The 13,500-nt window shown below is 48.3% G+C and overlaps 1 protein-coding gene across 4 annotated transcripts in view; it reads left to right on the top strand.

The window, feature by feature from the left end:
• GFOD1 (Gfo/Idh/MocA-like oxidoreductase domain containing 1) overlaps positions 1–13,500 on the top strand; it is a 109,183-nt gene that overhangs the window by 81,602 nt on the left and 14,081 nt on the right. The gene's annotated exons all lie outside the window — the stretch shown is intronic.

The raw sequence follows: 13,500 nt of genomic DNA on the forward strand, positions 1-13,500 counted from the left end.
TCCATTATAATTTATTACAAGATATTGAATACAGTTCCTTGTCCTATATAGTAGGACCTTGTTGTTTATCTGTTTTATATATAGTAGTTTGTGTCAGCTAATCCCAAGCTCCTAATTTATGTCCCCCTCCCTCCCCTTTAGTAACCATAAATTTGTTTTCTATGTCTGTGAGTCTGTTTCTGTTTTGTAAATAAGTTCATTTGTGTCATATTTTAGATTCCGCATGTAAGTGATATCATATGATATTTGTCTTTCTCTGTCTGGCTTCGTATGATGATCTCTAGGTCCATCCATGTTGCTGCACATGGCATTATTTCATTCTTTTTGAGTAGTATTCCATTGTGAATATATATACCACATCTTCTTTATCCATTCATCTGTCGATGGACATTTAGGTTGCTTCCATGTCAGAAGAAGCAATTCGTAATGAGGATGGAAGTACGCTGCATACCTGGTCAGCAGAGTTGTTTTGCCTCCCACCCCTGCCAGCCTCCCACCCCAGAGTTGTTTCTGGTCTAACAAATTTCAGAACCTCAAGTAGTTATCTACAAGACATGAGCAATGGGCCAGCCTGTTCCCCAGCTATCTACTAAAAGTAACTGTTTATAACCATTTTAAAGAAACTCCACAACATCCCTTGGTACAATAACAACATGATCATCATTACTATTTATTGAGCACTTACTATGTTCCAGACCCTGTGCTAAGTTTTTAAGATGATTCTTAAAACTCTCCAATGAAGCTGATACTTTTTTCAGCCCCATTTTACAGATGAAGAAGTTGAGGCTTACAGGCATAAAGTTACTTGTCCAAATAAGTGGTAGAGCTCTGAGGTCAGACTCAGTCCTTGGTCTGGCTCCCCTACATGTGACCTTCATCAGTATTCTTTACTGCAGCTTCACTGGTGTCATCAGAAAGTTTCAGCCAAGATTACTGAAATTTAAGTCCAATTGTCATCTTTTGCCTTCAAGGAGACAAACAAAAAGAAAATCTAATGTTCATCATCCTTTGTAAAAATAACCTTTTATATCCTTGAAAACCATAATTAAGTATCCTTTCAAACTTCCTTCTTCTGAATTCTTTCCTCCTTCCCCCTTGGGTTAATTTCAAGGAATAAGGATTTATTGAAGATGGTCATTGTGCTAGGCCATTGGAGGACACCAGGAAATAGAGATGGTTCCTGGTTGTTCCAAAGGTTTCACTGGTTGGTTAATAATAGCACTTATTAAGCACTTACTATGCCAGGCACTGTGTGAAGTAGCTTACCTGCATTATCTCGTTTAGTCCTCATAACAATCTTTTAAGGTAGATACTATTGTTACCCACATTTTATATAAACTGAAGCCCAGAAGGTTTGGGGGAATCTTGCTTACAGTTATAGAATTCACAGATGGTTGGCAGCTTCAATATTACACGTGAAAATATGGCTAAGAATCCCAGATGTTATGTAATGAAGGTTCAGAAAGTTATACCTGATGCAGGCAGCAAATTAGAGATGGAGAGATACCTGAGGCTTGGAGTCCTCAGGGAAGATGTCTCAGAGGAGACAGCACTTAATTTGGACCTTGGAGGGGGGGTTGGCACAGTGGAGACTGGAGAGGAAGGGAGCAAAGGTCTGAGGGTGGGAAAGTGTACAGTGAGGCTGAACCTGTTTGAACTTGAGGACTTAGCAGAGGGGAAGTAGAGAATCCCTTTAGAGGGATAAATCATGGCCAAGGCATGGAAAGTCTCAAAGGCCATACGATGGGTGATGGCAAAGATTAAGTTTCTAAACAGGAGGGGCGTGTATGTGTGTGTGTGTGTGTGTGTGTGTGTGGTATGTGTATCATTGTTTGGAAAAGACTAATAGATAGATTGGAAAAGGGATGTTAAACATTTTTTAAAGCCACTGTATTGACACAGTATGGACCTTTAAAAAATTGATTGCATATCAGCAGTTGGCAGAAGCTCCTCTATTTGAATTTTGCAGTGAGTCGTTTAGATGTCCAGTTGCTGAGAATTTTTCTAAACAGTTTACCAAACCTCTTTCTTTTCAACTCACTCAACTTAAAGGTGTGTGTGCAATGGAGGTTGGGCAGCAGGTGCTCCGCAACGTGTCCTTGAGTGCTTTCGCACCCCTGAATTGTAGCTTCTAGAAGGACTAAAGTGCTCTCCTCCCTTGAGGCCGTGTGGAGGGCCAGCTGCAGCACCACAGGTAGCCCTGACTTAGCACCAGAGCCCCTCTGGCCCCCCATCTTCTCTCTATTCCCCCCAAATAAATGCAGATTTGTGATTCACTTAGCAAGGCACCGTATGAAGAATATAAATCGTGGATGTTATACTTGGAGCCCCCCTATGGAACATCTAGTCCAAACACTAGCTGTCTGTCTTCTCTCCAACATGCTTTACTCTAAAGGGGAAAGGTTGGATCACTGGGGGGATTGTTCCAGTGTCGTTGAATCCTTGGAGATTCGCGCAATCATTAATGGCTCAAAGAAGTACTACATTAGAGAAACCTTTTGCTGATGGAGAGGGTGCTTGCAACTTGTACTTATTGTGTGTGTGCCTGTGTAACAGGGTGCTTAACATTGCTTTAAAAACCATCAAGACAAGAATACACAGAAGCATACAGGGCGAGGGTGGTGATTGGCAAGTCGAATCTCTGCTGGGGCAGTGAGGAATGAGATCTAGGCTGGGGCTGGGGATGGAAAACAGAATTGCAACCATTTTGCATTTTTAACAAGCACTTCCCAGACTTCTTAACCCTAGAAGCCTTTTCTCGTGCATGGCAGGGCGATGAACACCCTGGGGGGCGGGGCGAGTGTGCCTCAGAAGAGGGGCTTGAGCCCCGCCCCTCACTTTGTGGATGAGGAAATGCACAGGGGCAGAGTTGGGGCCGGGGCATGGGAACAGGATCCGCGTGATGTCTCCACCCCCCGTCCCCGGCCTCGTGCCCACAGATACTGACTACTCAGCCTCTGATAGCGAGGTGTGTGTGGAGCGGGACACTGCCTGTTGAAAACCACCAGGCAGGGCAGCAGGATAAAGGGGGTTTGGAGAGAGGAGCTTTGTGCTGCCCACGCACTGGTGGGGGAGTGGGTGATGGCCCTCGAGAGCAGGCTCTGCCAGGTGAATGACGCTTCTGCTGGCTCTGGATAGCAGGGGACAGCCCCATGTCCCCCAAGCAGAACAAGGTTCCTCCTCAGTGTGGGCGGAGCCACTGCCTCGAGTCAGCTTTCCAGGCAGTGGCCCTAGAACTGCTGATTCATTGGCGTGTGTCCAGCATAAACACAGTGCAGGTTTGTTTGCCTGGATTTAACAAGGGGGTTTGGGGTGAGCTGGAGACTCTCTGGGACATCAATGTAGTGACACTTTAGGGCCTGGGAATAAAAGGAGAACCGAGGTCCATAAACACAAAGCTGTTGTTTGAAAAAATAAGGATAATTGCCCAAACTCACTACCCTAAGGTAACCGATAAGGATAGAGAGTCTTATAAACTGGTGTTTGATGGAAACGAGGTATGAAAAGAAAGCTAAAGGAGAAGTGAGCTGCATAGACAGAGCAGACATGACTGAAGAGGGAATAGTTCATGACTTTATTCTTATATATTATTATTTATTGTTATATTTGCTATTATTATTCTGCTCTATGAGTGCTTTAACTTTCGCAGAGACCATTCTTTAGGCTTTACACCGGAAACAAGGGTGAATGGCTCTGTTTCAGGCACGGTGCTTTACCTGCCCCTCACCTATACTACCCCACTTAACACTTACCTCTCTTCTCTCACCCTCCCACCCCCTCAACAGAAATTGAACTGCATAAAAAAGGCACTCAGCTATTCAGTGAGCTAATAGCATAAGTTATACTCATAAACCCCTTGATGACTGCTTAACCTTAATGCACCGAAAGAAAAGAAAAATGATTCTGTTCTTTCCTTTTCCAGCCTGGCAGAAATGCACGAGAGGAATCTTCTCTAGGTCCCAGACCCCTGTCTTCCTCTCCCCAGCCCCAAGCAGGACAGCAACCCTTCCTTGTTGCAGAACGATTGGTTTTTACAGAAGGTTCCCACCATCATCACTTGCCAGTTTTAAAGGCCGTTTAAAGACCGTTGCATGAGCTCCATCGGCATTTTTAGCTTGCTGATGTCATCTCTCGTTGATTGGGACCAGAGCCCTGTGGGAGCAGGTGCCTGGGTGGGTCCTCTCCTGCCAGTCCTGTCTGGAGATGCTGACACAGGCCTGAGATGAGAACGTCAGCCTCCCGGTGGACCTCCTCTGCTCTTCTCCCACCCCCGCCAGGGAAGTGTCTGCAGCTGTTGCTAAGCACCAGTTTACTCTGCTCTCCTGGTCAGCAGATACAGAAGCAGCCCTGCAACTCCTGCTGGAGAGTTCCAGCTGGGAGATACCCAAGGGCTGGACTTGAGCTCTGCTGCTGCCCACCACCTCTGACCCTGCCCTCTGTGCTGAGGGGCCCGTCTTCCTAGAGGCGTGGGTTTGCCTTTTGAGACTAGAAAAAAATCACCTAGATCATTGACATGATCATAGATTCAGCTTAAATTAAACAGAATCTCAGAAGTTTAAAGTGATGTATACCTAAAGTTTATATCTCCATGTGTCCTTAAAACCCTTAAGAGGCAGTTGATTGTGTTACTTTGCATCAGAAAGCTCAGAAAGTTTTATTTATTCTCTAAGGTCAGGAAGGTGCCCTACACGTCTCTGCCCCCTAGCTGGTGGGACCTGTGAGCTTGGAGTATCAGTAGCCCCTGTATCACTCACACCTCGCTGGACCTCTGTGGATCTTTAAGGGCTTCTGCAGGCCAGGTTCAGACGTTTTTTTCAGGTTCAGACTTCTATTGTAAATTGTGAACAGGTACTACAAAGTATCTACAGGAAGCCAAGAACTATACCAAGGAGAAACCAAAGTATTGACCAGTATAAGATGGCTCCTGCCTTTAAAGAACTTCTAATCATGGGTTAGGGGAGAGAGTACATAGAATGTTCTAGAACAAAGGTTCCCAAACATTCTTCATTCATGGTGCTCTTAATGTCTCAGTAATTTTTTCATGGTGGTCCTAGGCCAAAAGAAAGACCTGGCAATTCCATTTAGTAAGTCCAAATAATAAGATCCAAATAGTATCCAGTAGACATATATAGTATGTCTCAACAAGATACCAGATACTTGAAAAACTAACACATAAATTGAAGGAATAAAAATATTTGTATTGCATTCTTAAATGATCAGAATGAGTTACACTGGGATATGTGTGCCCACTGGGCACCGCACAACTTCTCAAACCACAGAATCAGATAGAACACACCACCCTCATTTCCCTTCCTGCCTTGATTAGTTTATTTGCTTTTCATCACAGCAACTGCCGATAACCGAGCTTCACAGAGACGGCATGTTATCGAAAGGAATGTAGTGCAAGTCAGTATTGAAACTGTGAACTTTTTAGAGCGAGTATCTCCCGCGGCATCCGATAGACGTCGAGTACCACTATGTCTTCCTCAAAAATTAAAAATACACTGCAGTGCCCCTGCGAGTTCGGTGTGGGGTCCCTAGATGCCTTGGGTGCCGAGACGTTCAGGCTGGGAACTGTGGTTCTAAAGCACAGAAACTAATAGTGGAAAATACGAGACCAGGTAGAGCCTGGGCACCCCCCTCCCACTGCTTCCCCGGGAGGCCCTTACTCAGTGTTTGTGGGATGAGCAAATAATGACATGAAAATCCATGATTACAACTGGGTTCCTCGGCAGTCATGTTTTACTGCCTGTCAAGTTGTATTTAGAATCGCGATGTACTTTTCAAGATGAGTCATGGGTATGTGGAGGGAACCAGAATATGTGGGTTTGAATCCCGGCTCTACCACTTACTAGGATGTGAATTTGGGCATCGATTCTCGAGGGTTTGGCTTCATGGTTCGTGAAATGGGGATGACAGTGACTCTCCAGGGTGTTGGGAGGATCTGATGAGCGCAGCTGCGCCTTGCCGGGTGCTTTGTATCCAGTGCACTCGTCAGTCACTACATGGTAGTTGTTTCCATAACCCTTCCTCCTGGGGTGGACATTTAGACTTCCTGCGATTGAGCACGACAAGCTTTTCTCAGGAGGAGGGGTTAATGAGAGGTGGGTGGGTGAGGGCTGTCGTGGAGGAGGGACGGGGACAAGCCACACCTGCCTGCTCTCCAGGGCCCTTAACGACACCCACCCCACTGTGGAACAGAGCAAACCAGGCCTGGGTCTCTGTCCTTGTTCTCTGTTTCTGGCACACCTTTAGGGCTCTGCTGTGTCTAAGATATCTGGACATCTCCCCACCGTTCTGTGCAAGTCTGATGTGTGGCCGGGTGTTCACGAGCCCCAGGCCAGGCTTCTTCCAGCGCTGTGCCCACGTAGAGCCCTCCTCTGGGAGTCAGAGAGAGCCCCTTCTGTGCAGCACCAACCTCCGGACGTATAAAGAGCCGTTATCACCTGTATGCCTGTATCCCGCCTCCTTCAGGGCCTCACAGTAGTACTGTGTGGGAGAGACAGCATTAAGACTTGACTCAGCCCATCTCCTCATCTGCAGAATGGGGCTGCTTCCTCCTGACATCACCAGGCAGCCCACGAGCTTTCTCGCTTTTCAGGCGTTCAGCTAGCATTGCTCAGGCAAACACAGACTCAGGTACGCCCAGTTTTCTGGGAGTTCCTGCCAGCTAGGTTTTTGCCTTTACAAGAACCTGCATTGTTTGCAAATTGTTGCCCAAACAAAACAACAACAACAAAACCGCCAGAGCTCTAAGACTCACCCTAGCCAGCACCTGGGCCTTTCAGCCACGGTTGACTAAATTTGCTGAAATCTTCATCTGCTCAATGCAGGGGATTGTCATCTGGACCAGAGATGAAAAACTGAACACTGTCTCTTTAAGAGAAAACGTTGGTGGAGGGAGGATGTGGCAGGCTTGTGGGCTGCTCCAGGGAGGACTGGATCTCTGTGTTCAGTCAGGGGCTTTGTAAAGTCCCCCTGCCAACCCCACGCTCCCCGAGTCTTGCCCGTTTCTGAGGTTCTGAGTTCTGTGGACAGGGCCCTCATCCTGGTGATGACGGTAGCACAGATCCGTGCAGACATCAGCTGCAGCCAAGGGTGAGGGGTGGTTCTCAGAAAAGGGATTCCAATCTGCAGCCTTGGTCACTAGCTGAGCTTCAGTTACTTGCAGGAACAGCTGATGAGGTGCTCAGCCGAATGTCTCATGCTGCCTTTGCCTTTCCATCTGCCTGGCCTCGCCTCCCGGGCCACCCCACATAGCCAGGGATGCCAACGGAAGTCCCTGCCGGGGTGTGCCCCGTGTCAAGTGAACCAGCACCCCAGCCGGTGCCTGTCGGCTCTGTGTTTTGTTTTCATTCACGAGAGCGTCTAGCATCCAGCCCGGGATTCCAGGCAGAGCACGCTGCGGCAGATTTGTTTTTTCGGGGGACTTTTTTGCTACTGCATCTCAGCAGTAACTTCATTCGTGCAATAGGCTTTTTCCTTCCAGCAGACTTTGTCCTAAAAACTATTCATTTCGTATTCTCAGCAGTCCTATCAAGCTGGCAGGGCCAGGTATCAATCAGTCCCATTTCACAGATGGCTTTTCTACATCACATCAGTGGCAAAGCCAGACTTAGGACCCATTTCGAGTTCAAGTCTTGGTACCTTAACCACTGCCAAAACCACACACCACCACACCCACCCCTTGCTGTGATGCACTTACCTCCCTGCCTCTGATCTCTTTTGAATTTTTGTCTCTCTCAGAGCTGACATGAGCTGTTTTTATTTGGATGTGTTATGGAATTCAGCAGACGTTCATGAGCACTTTTCATGTGTCAGGACAGTACCTGTTGTCATTTCATCCTCAAGGCAGCCTTTTGAAGAAGCCGTTATTCTTCCAATTTTGTAATAAGGGAACTGAGCTCCCTCAACATCAAATGGCTTGGGTCACACTGTTCCAAATGCCAGAATCAGAACCTCAGTCCACGTCCCCCCGACCCCCATTCCACTTCCCTTTCCAATAAATCACGCCGGATCTTGGGCTGCTTTATTTATAGGCCCTCAGTGGTTCCTCCGTGCCCAAATCAATCTTTTCAGAAAGGGGTCCAGAAAGCTTGTAAACCTGTTGTACTAGAGAAGCATTTTAACTGCCAACAACAGAAATTGCCTGGCCGATTTTAGCAGAATGGAATTTTTTGAAAGGACATTAATTCGTCACAGAAATGTTCAGGCGCCTGGGGAAGCAGGCTTGGAAAACAAGAAGAACAAAGAAAGGCTTGGCAGCTGGAATCGGTCCAGATCACACAGAGAAACCCACCCAGTGTCGACGGGGACCCTGTTGCTTGCGATGATGCTGGCCCTGGGCCGCGGGTGCCATCAATGGCGTCACTGCCACCGCAGCCCTTGGAGACCGATGTTGCCGTCCCCACTGCCAGCCTGGACTCCCCACCTTTCTGCTTCCTCGCGTTCCAGGCCCAGGTAGTGTCCCTGGTTGGCCAAACCCAGGTGTGCCTGTGCCTTCACTGCAAAGGCTGCTGGGAAAGCAACCCCTGGCTTGGCTTCCATAATGGGAAGAAGCTCTGCTTCCCACCAAGATGCCCACACGGGAAATTCCCACGTGGAGCAGGGAGGTGCGGGTGCTGGGCAACCCCTGAACGTTACGAATCTCCAGCACACCCCGCCCAAACATACACACACACCTAGTTAATTCTCGGTTACTCCTCTGTTTCTAATCATCACCACCTTCCCACCGCTCCCTCCCCGCCCCTCGTCACAGATTTGGTCTAACACGCAGAGATGCTGTAGGTGAAGGTGCTTTGGGAAGTGGTTTGTGAATGATGATCCCGACCTGATAATCCACAGCCCTGGATCCGGTTTGCCTCCTGGCTGTGGGAGAGGTTTGTTACTGTTGTCTGGTCACATCAGCAGAAACGCTGAACTTCTGTTCCCTCCGCTTCTGGCTGGGGGCAAGATCCCTTGTTTCTACGTGAGGAAGCTTAGAGCATCAGGCTGCTTTCCTTTCCTAGGCAGGTTTCTGGCCACACCGAAGTACTTATTCCCCCCAGGATCATGGTCGGGTAGGAGTGTGGCCCCGCTGTCGTTTTCCTGCTGCCACACTGTTTCTTAGGGGTGAAGTATGAGGCAAGACCATTCATTGCTACCTAGTTCCTTCTGCGAAGGTAGCAGGTGCCTGCGTGCAGAAGGCCGGACCTTTAAGGGCTTCCTTTATTCAACGTGGGAACGCAGTCACCACCGTGTTTCCACGGCCACTCTCCTTCCTGATAATATTCTTTCAGTTGCTCTGGCCAGTTCACTGCCACAGGTGTAGAGCAATGACGTCTACCTGTCAAGGACAGCAGTGGCTGTGGTTCTCCCATGTGGAGCCTCCAACCCTTCTTGGTTTTCAGCTCTTCCCCCTCCAAGCAGTAACTGGCCTCCGCCCTCCCTCCATCCCCTTCCTGAATCACTTCTCAACTCAGTGCTGGGGTCCAGCGGGGCCCAAAGGGTTTGGGCTTCTTTTATTAACCTGCCTGGTACTCTGAGGCTCAGTCACCTAACGCTACTCCCACCCTCCCACTGGTAGCAGTTCCCTACACGGAAAATGGAAAACATAGAGCTTTGGGATCAGAACTGAATTTGCAGCTGGACCTGTGCATGTCTATGATCTTGGGCAATCATGGTCTCTCTCGGCCTCCATTCGCTATTCTGGATAAATGGGGATAACGATGCCTGTATGATGCTTAACTGAGCCAACGGGAAGCCCGGGCACCTAGTGGGTTCGTAACAATTTCAGCTCCCCTTCCCTTCCTTGTGTTCATTCTAGCGCCCAGAGGCCAAGTCTGCCACCTTCCTGGCCCTGTTCCTATTACCACTGCCTACTGGGAGCCCTGAATTGGGGACACGATCTCTGTGGTAATGAGGAGACTAATAATAGGTTTTAAAAAGCCTAGAGTACCTCACCAAGTCCTGTTTGATGGCGTAAAAACTACTGCAAGAACACAGAAGCAAAGGGAGGTCTGGAAGGGATGTTGACACGTGTCTGAAGCGCTTTACTTGGGAGAATACTCGAGAATCTTCCTCTTGGCAGAGCTTTCTAGGGCTTACAGGCAAATGAAGGGACTGGGCTGGAGTAATTTTAAGATGACCTTCGCCCCCTGCTGTCACTCCTGTGATTAGTTGTATGGCCAAAGGGAGATGATCTGGGTGGACCTAATCTAATCACAGGAGCCCTTTAAGGACAGAGTTCTCTCTAGCTGCTGGCCAAGGGGGAAGTCAGAGAGATTTCAAGCGTGGGAAGGACTGCCTTCCGCATGATGCTGACACTGGCCTGAAGATGGTGCCGCTCCTGAGGGATGCAAGTGCCTCTAGAGGCTGCAGAGCCAGCAAGGAAAGCAGCAGGGGACCTCAGGCCTGCAGCCCTAAGGAACTGAATTCTGCAGACAACCTCATGAGCTGGGAAGCACATTCTTTCTGGCGGGAGCCTTGTGGAACCCTGAGCAGAGATCCAGCTGTGCCCACCTGGGTTTCTGATCTAGAAAAGTGGAAGATAATGGGTGTTGCGTGAAGCTGCCACATTCATGGTAGTTTGTTAGGGTAGCAGTAGAAAACTGATATAGGCAAGCAATAGGGATTGGTGGGGACTGTGGTCTACAGAGGCCACTATTCAGCTCCAGCTGATGGTTGTCGTGCAGGAGGCTCTGGAGGAAGAAACCCAATACTTCTGGATCTTTCTCTTCTTTAAAAGAGGCTAGACTATGTGAAATATAGTGATTAAAAAAAAAAACAAAACACCTGCTCGGTGAATATACCTATGATCCCTTCACTAAAGCATGACCCCTCTTGAATGGAAAGAGTTTCCTACTTTTTTTTTTTTTTTTGAGAAGTTGCCTAGTTTTAAGTCTTGTCTTGCATTCATATTATGTGTACAGTGAGGACAGCGCTTCTCTGAAGCGTGTTAACTTGCCATTGACAGGGACTGAGGTTTTGGCGGGGACTCTGGGGAGGCTTTGGGAGCTAGCGCGAGTCTCCCACCCTTTGGGATGTGTGATGAGAATTCCCACTATAAATAGGAAGAGGAAGTACAGATTTCTTTATTTCTCTGTAGCCATCCTGATCCCCATGCTAAGCTCCATCTTTAGGGGGAAGGTAGGAAATGGAGTCATAGTGCAATCCGGTCATCTCACCAACCCAGGCGCTTACATTTTCTTTTAAGCAGCTCGGCCTCTTTTTGATGAGTCTGGTGGCCCAGTTGTTCAGTACTCTCCCCTTTGCCCGCCTCTGCTGCAGAAGGTGGCGGCTTCTATGGGGAAAGTGAGGCTTGCGTGACTGGCTGTGTTCCCTGGATCCAGGTGGTGCCTCTGGCTCTGGCTTGTCCAGGTGTGCGGTGGCAGTGCAGGCCACTCCCCAGAGTAAAGACCACTAAGGTGCGGTGGGTGTCATTTGGCTATTTGGGACCAGCATAGAGGGACTGGTGGTCCTCTGTCCCCAGTCCTGATCATTGCAGCTACTGCATCCAACCCCAGACCTCTGTCCTCCAAGGGGCCCTCTCACCACCTCCCTGCCCCGCTCAACGCTTGGCTCTGTATGGGCCACCTCTAGGCAGGGAGGTTGGGAAGCTGGCTCCCACATACCCACCGCTGTTTCTAAACCTCTCCTCTTGGTTTCCCTGGGCTAGAAGTGGCGAGCTTTTCTTTTCTCTCCTGGGGATGCCTAGGCTGGAAGGAGCTGGTTAGAAACTTCCCAACATTATATCCTCAACCTCAACCTGTATGAGCCATAGCAGGGGAGATGTGTGCGATCGACCAATAAGGAAACCGCAAGTGAAAAGTGTTTCAGGAGTGCCGTCCCTGTTATGGGTGTTACAGGCTCAATGATTAGATGATACTACTATACATGAAACCATCTGAGAAAATCTAGCTACTGACAGGGATTCCTGTGCAAAAAGGAGGGCTCTGATGACAGGCCCAAGTAGTGGAGGAAAGTCCATAAAAAGGGTTGGTGGGATGGGGGCTGGCCTTTAAGAGTGGGTTGTATACAGAAAAGCACTTGAACATCTCAATCAGTTCAAGATCAAGTCCTGTCCATGTGAGCCGCGTGCTGACTTCCTTTCTTTGGCTGTCCCCCCTCTTTCAGAGCCCACAGAGGGCATCCTTGACAAAAGGAGCTGAATATGGGTCACGCTGACCCATTTCCATCTCAGGTTTGAAATTAGAAGTTGCTGTGGGACTGCGGGCGGTAATTCAGCTGAGCGTTGGGCACACCCGCCCACCACTGCCCCAGTTTCTGGTGCTCACCCCAGCCCGTTACACCACCTCCTGGGAGCCCTCTTGTGGTGCCGTGGGCATTGCACATGTGTGCATTGACATGTGGGGCTGGCCAGAATGGGAGCATGTGTCTGGGTTCAAATCCCAGCTGTCCTGGTCATTGAGTTTTGAGGCGCCATGGGCAAATAGCTTCCCCTCTCAGAGGCTCGGTTTCCGTGTCTGTGAGATGGGGACAGGGTTAGTACCTGCCTTGGGGGGTTGTGTACACACACAAAAATGGAAGGGAATGTAAAATATGCAGCCTCTTCTGGCACAGAGTCGGTGCTCCTCGAGTGGTGGTAATTGCTATTTTAAATTATGTCAGGATTATAGTGAACACATCAGATTAGGGCTGTGAGTCACGAAGTTGTTTGTCAGGAACTGTCCTGGGGATTGAAGATGAGGGATTTAATCTCTCCAAAGGGGCTCTCCTCCCAACTTATATGGAAGAAGGGCCAGAGGGCAGAGAGCAGGGCTTAGACAGGTCATTTCTGCTGATGCTTTTCTCAGCTGAAAGAAAACACGCGTGTGTGTGTTGGGGCCGGGGGGCAGGGAGCAGGGGAAGGAGATAACAGGGGTGGGATGGGAAGAAAGGAAGGAAGGGACTGAGCTGGACTGAGTGGAGTGTTGCAGTGAGGGGGTGAAACTGACCACATGTCCCATGTCTCCGGGAGCAGAGAAGGAACGATTACAAACAGCCCTGTCTGTTCAAATACTTAGTTCTGTTGAAACCAGAGATCTATCTTGGCCTTTAAAATGTTTTTTCTTCACTCTCAACTGTAGTTCTGCTTGATTTCCTTTGAATTAGAGACACTTTTAAGACTCTAATGATCTTCCTCAGAAAATGAACATCAGGTTTCACACAATTTTTTTTAAATAGTCCAATTTTAGTGGTTTCTCAGACCCAGGTTAAACACCCTTGTTTTATTTTATTTTATTTTTTGAACAGTGCAAATCTTTTAAAATTCAAATTGCATTTCAAATAAAGGAATTTTTTAAAAACACCCTCGTTTTAGACCATTTTCTAAATGGGACCCAAAGCTTCTGAATGAAGAGGTGAACTCTTACACATGCTTCAGAACCCTGCCCAAATGTCACCTCTTCAGCAGAGCTCCCTACCATGCCCAAGTCAGTTGGGCAGCCCCTCCTTTGCACTCTCATTGTTTATCCTTCTATTAGATACTATATCTATTAGATCCCATAATCACTCATTTCC

Source organism: Balaenoptera borealis, assembly GCF_965194805.1.
Source record: "Balaenoptera borealis genome assembly, chromosome: 12".
Taxonomy (NCBI): domain Eukaryota; kingdom Metazoa; phylum Chordata; class Mammalia; order Artiodactyla; family Balaenopteridae; genus Balaenoptera; species Balaenoptera borealis.